Below are 5510 nucleotides of genomic sequence, written 5' to 3' on the forward strand. Positions count from 1 at the left end.
ATAAGAAAGCATTGTATAATTTAATTTAAATAAGTTCTATTTTGAATGAATTATGTTATTAATTCGAACTTTTAGAAATTATTTTTTTTAAATGATTAGATTGATATTTATAAATACTTTAAGTTTACGTCAATTAATATTTATGTACAATTTTTATTATAATTGGTTATTTTATAAATTGAAATTAAAGTTTAGTGATAGAAAAATAATGAAAAATTATATCATTTAATTTGAATGGTTAATATTGAGTTTGAACTATATTTTATAATTACATGATTAATATATTTATTTTATAATTTAAATTAAAAATAATTGATTGAACTTAGCAATATGTTGATAAATAATGTTTTTAAATATTTTTAATAGAGTATATTTGATTCTAAAATTACTCTACCCTTCAATTTTATCAAAATATTTATTCATATCTATCTATATTACTTTATAAAATCCCTAATTCCTAAATTCCCAAATCAAACTCAGAAACCTAATTCCCAAATTGAGAACCCTAACCCTAGCTTCCCTTTGCCTCAGCCGTACCCCACCCCTCCTTCACCCTCTTCAGCTAACACACTCACCCTCAGCGCCGTTACCCTCACCATATGACACACACAGAGACTTACCTCTCTCACTCTCAGCCTCACCACCGAACTCGCCGCCAAGCCACCGTCGCGTCTGCTGCCTCACCACCGCCTCCTCCATCGCGCGCTACTGCCGGCCTGGAACCGCCGCTATCGCGCCTAACCACCGTCCAGCTCCGCCCGTTCTGCCGCGCCTCTCATCACTATCAGGTTTGTCGTCACCATCGAGGGCCAGTAGAAAGAGCAACGCGAGAGTCAGGGTCACCACTGAGAAGAGACGAAGCTGTGTTCCACGCCGTCGTTGCCACCGATCCACAGCCACCACCGCGACGGGCTCCGCCACCGTGAAAGAAGTCCTTCGCTGTTATCAGAGTCTCTGCCGCCGTGGATACCGCCATTGGAGTCACTAGGAACTAATGTTGGAGCTGCCCTTGATGATTCTGATGCTGCTACGTAGGTTCTGAGCTGTCTGTTGCTGTTGCCGCCGTTCTGGCCGTTGGAGAACCACCGATGGAGCTCGCTGGAACTGCTCGGAGGTTTCTGTTACTCGTTTTGATTCTGCCCTGTTTTGGGAATCTTGCTGCTTCCACTGGAGTCATGAACTGAAAAGGAAAGGAGGCCATTTTCCCTTGTCGCTTTTGCTGCCATGGAAACTAGTGCTGGAAATTGCTAGCAGAGCTGCTATGTGTGATAATTTCCGCGATTTTCGACACTGAGGTAGGGGATTTAACGTTTTTAATTTAGAATGCCTAGAAAGTTATTGGATAAGTGCAAATGGTTAACAATGGTTAAGAATTTCTTAATTAACATGAATGACCTGAAATGCATTTGAAATTTGTTAGTTGTTGTGAATATTTTGAGCTGTGATTGGAAATAAATGTGGTTGTGAATAATGATTAGTTTAGTGTAATTTATCAAATTGATATATGCTAGGTTAACTATTGAAAAGTTGTCGTAATGATAATTGATGAACTGAGTTAGATTTGTGTTTGGTTTGGGATTATTGTGATGATGGTTGAGGTTGTGAAATTTGGAGTAAGTTTAATGATGTTTTAGTGTTTCAATTGGATTATTGAATTCAGGTTAAGGCTGTGAATGTCTTTGGGCTTTGTTGTGAGTGTTTGAAGTTCTAATTGATATTGTTTTCTCTGATATGGATGGAATTGTTGAAAAGTTCTGACTCTATGTGATTATACTGAATTAGTTGAGTTGTGTGGCTGAAATTATGATTGGAAATGATTGAGATTTTTGATTGGAACTTTGGTTGAATTTTGTTGATTTTGTGAGATTGAATTATAAATTGTTTGATGAGAGATTATTGTGATTTTGGTATTTTGATGGGTCAAATTGAAACTATTGCTGTTGAGTTGGTTTATTGTAATGGGTTTAGTTAGTGATTAATTGAAGTTGGGCTTAAGGAATAATTGGAAGATTGAATCTTAAAATGTTGAACTAGTTGCTGAAAATCTGATTTTTGAAATTGAAAGTGACTTTGGAAGTGAATCAGTTATTCAACGATAATCGAAATGGTAATAGAGTAAATGCTGAGTAAAGTATAATAAAAGTTGTTGTTGAGACTCAATTTTGAGAAGTTTGAATTAATTATAGAACTAGTTATGATTTTTCAAAGTTAAAATGTAAAACTTGATTTTCTGCATTATGTTTAAAAGGAGCCAGAAACTTTGAAAAGCTATAACTATTTCTGTGATTATCGGAATTGTGTGGGACCAAGTCTGGATTGAGCTTGGGAATATAGGAAACTGGACTGCTGAATTTGAGACTTTTTCACTAAGTTTATGATTTATGGTGAATTTTTGAATCATGGATGCCAAATCTGGTTTTTCTGCTGAGCATTTAACACAGCAGCAACTTGATTTCTTTAATGGAAATTCTGCATTTTGAATTTTGAAATGGAACCAATTTTAAATGAAACTTTGGTCCTAATACTTTAATTTCATAAAAATCTAGAATTGTTAGAGTTGTGGTTTTAAAGTTTTGGATTTTCAAAGAAAGATGTTTTATGCAGTAAAAGTCAGGCTTTGTTTTCGAAGTCGAGGTTTTATAATTTTTAAATCTGGAATGGTATTGAGATGCAACCAATTGGATGTGAAAATTAAGTATGTTTAGCATATGTGACTTAAATTTCAGGGCTATCCATGTTTTAATGAGTAAGTTATGGGACTTGGAAGAAGATAAGTTCATTAACTTTTAAAACAGAATTCTACAGAAAATTAGTCAGCTTCTAGGTTATATAACTTCTTCATCAAAAATGATATTGACCTGAAACCAATTGGAAAAGACACTTGGATGAGTGTAGTTGAACTGTATTAATTTTCAAAGTCATTGGATTTAACTTGGATTTTATATTGAATTTTGAATATTACATGCTGCTGCTGTTTTTCTGGTTTTACGCACTGCAGAGCAGTCTCGGTTTTTCCTTTATTCCTAAGGCTAGAGAAACCAGAAAATTACGATCTTTGGTTTGTTAGAAAGCTTATTTCAAGATGGACGCCTGGACATAAAGTTTGCGCAATTCCGAGTTCATTTGCTATATTAAAAACAAAAAAGAAGGTAGGGTGTTGAGAATGCTTGAGTGATAGTTATGAGTTCATAAAATTAAAGATGAACCTTAGCATTATATGGCTGATTCAATGTTGGAATTTGCTTGTTTCTGAATTGAATTGATATTGGAAAGGTTGAAAAGAGTTTGGTAAATTGTTTGGTTGGGACCCGTAAGGGTGGCTAAGTCCTATTTTTAAAGGAGATTATGTCCAAATTTTTATAAAAATAAGGACTTAACCAAAATCAATATTTAAGGCTTATCTAATGATAATAACTTCAATGATTCTTTTAAGAAAAGATTATTTGGTATACTGGATTGTGGGCAAAGGCGTGGGTTTTGTCCCGCTTGCATATTTATGATTATAAAAGAGAATAAAAGGCAGAGCACCTGTTGAAAGGTCATTTGTTGCTTGAGGCAACCCATGAGATGTGTTTATTCATTTGTTGCATTAAGGCAACTCCAGATATACTTGAATGATCATCTGCTGCAGTGAGGCAGTCAGATAGATAATGGTATGATTACTGAGAATGCTTTCCTACGGTACAGATCCATATTTTAATTTTGTAAGGCAGAGGGGTTATTTCCTGCTACAGAAGTACCGTGACCACCTGTTCCATTTCTATAGTAGCAGAGGGGTTATTTCCTGTATATAGAAGGTGTGTCGGCGTACATCCCTGCAGTGGCAGATGTGTTATTTCCTGCGTGCAGTGGACCCTGTGGTGGCAGAGGGGTTATTTCCTGTACACAGGGGTATAGCCAATAGGAAAGTCTTATCCAGACAGAGGTTGCTGGATAACGTCGGGAGCGGGTATGTAACCGACAAATGAGCTCATTACCTGCGCTAGGGCTAGAAATGCATCATCCTTGTGTGTGCATTTGCATTTGATTGGGTTTGCTCGTTGTACTTCCCTGTGATTGTGCTGTTTGCCTTGCTGTGACTTGTTTGTGTGCTGAATTGAATCTTTTGTTAGTGCTATTAGTTGGTGAGTGTATGATGATGATTAAGAATTGACGTTGTGATTGAAAATTAATTATGTGGTTGAAAAATGTTTAAAGTGACCAGTTTTATATTTTGGAATTTGTTTTAAGCTTAGGGTTTTGAAAGAGGTAAATAGTTAGTTAAAGTAAAACCAATAATAGTATTTTCAAAAAGGTTTGACAAAAATATAGTTTCCTTGAGTATATTAATTATTTGCATTCTATTTCATTACTTTTACGGCATTTCCATTTCCTACTGAGAACGTGTGGTTTGTTCTCACCCCAAAATCTTCCACCCTTTCAGTGACACAGGTTCGAAGACTCCGTTTGAAGCTGCAGGCGATTATAGATCTTATTTATGAGTTAAGTTTATGACTTGAGTTATTTTCATAGAATTTCCCTCGCCCTTGTTACTTTGGTTTTTATTTTATACAGAGGAATAGGATTTGTATGTGAGTTTTATTTGAAATCTTTTGTATGACAGATATTATTATTAATGATTATGTGATTATTATTACTTGGTGATGCTTGCTATATGATTTGATAAATAAAAACAAAATTTTCTGGTATTTTTACTAAAACAAAATCGCGATATCGAACTAAAGGCTCAATAGTAAATAGTTAATAAAGGAAAGCAGGTTGGTAACACCTTACTTTCGGTACGATCATGACGTTCTGGAAGTTGGGTCGTTACATCAAGGGCAACAATGGGGAGAAACATTCAACAGGATGGAGCAAAGGCAAAATGAGCAACAAGAGTCCATCAAGAGGCTAATTAACATCCAAGCACATCAAGGGGCACACATACATGAGATGCATCGAAGGCAGATAGAACACACAGAACTACTGGACGAGCAAAGGGCATTTACAGAAGGTGTTTACATGAGCGAGACAGGAGATCACATAAACACTCAAGTCAGGCTCGGGTACCTAGTAGGACAGCTGCCTATATTACACCCAGGAATCGCAAGGTATGAAGAAGTGAGGGATGAATTAGCACGAGAAGAGAGACAAAGGGTGGAAGAGAGCCATGAATCAGTGAGGAAGGCACTTGCAGATTGGAAGCAAGCAAGATTGGCACGACTGCGAGGAAGTGCAAGAGGACACAAGGAGGACCAGCAAGGAAAAGAGCATGAGCAACCACATGAGTAAAAGGTGGTGGAGCTTCTTTCTGGGTTTTTAGTTTATATCATAAATAAGGAGGATCTTGTATGAAATAGAACATGCCTCCATAGTAGCTAAACAACTTCCAATTATGCATTCTAAGTTTTCAAATTAAGAAGTCAGTACCAGCTAGCCTTTATGTCACTGCACCTTCCGTTTACTTATATGTATGCTTGTCTTTTAAATCAAATGAAAAGAGAATGTTTTATGTTTTAAAAGAGCAGAGT

At 36.1% G+C, this 5510-nt stretch overlaps 1 long non-coding RNA gene across 1 annotated transcript; it reads left to right on the forward strand.

Annotated features, from left to right (window-relative positions):
- The first annotated feature begins 489 nt into the window (after positions 1-489).
- LOC107469973 (uncharacterized) lies at positions 490-4636 on the forward strand. Its single transcript, XR_001588288.3, has 2 exons — positions 490-1295; positions 4424-4636. It is a non-coding gene; the product is annotated as an uncharacterized LOC107469973 (long non-coding RNA).
- The last annotated feature ends 874 nt before the right edge of the window (positions 4637-5510 follow it).

Source organism: Arachis duranensis, chromosome 10 (genome assembly GCF_000817695.3).
Source record: "Arachis duranensis cultivar V14167 chromosome 10, aradu.V14167.gnm2.J7QH, whole genome shotgun sequence".
Classification (NCBI taxonomy): Eukaryota; Viridiplantae; Streptophyta; class Magnoliopsida; order Fabales; family Fabaceae; genus Arachis; species Arachis duranensis.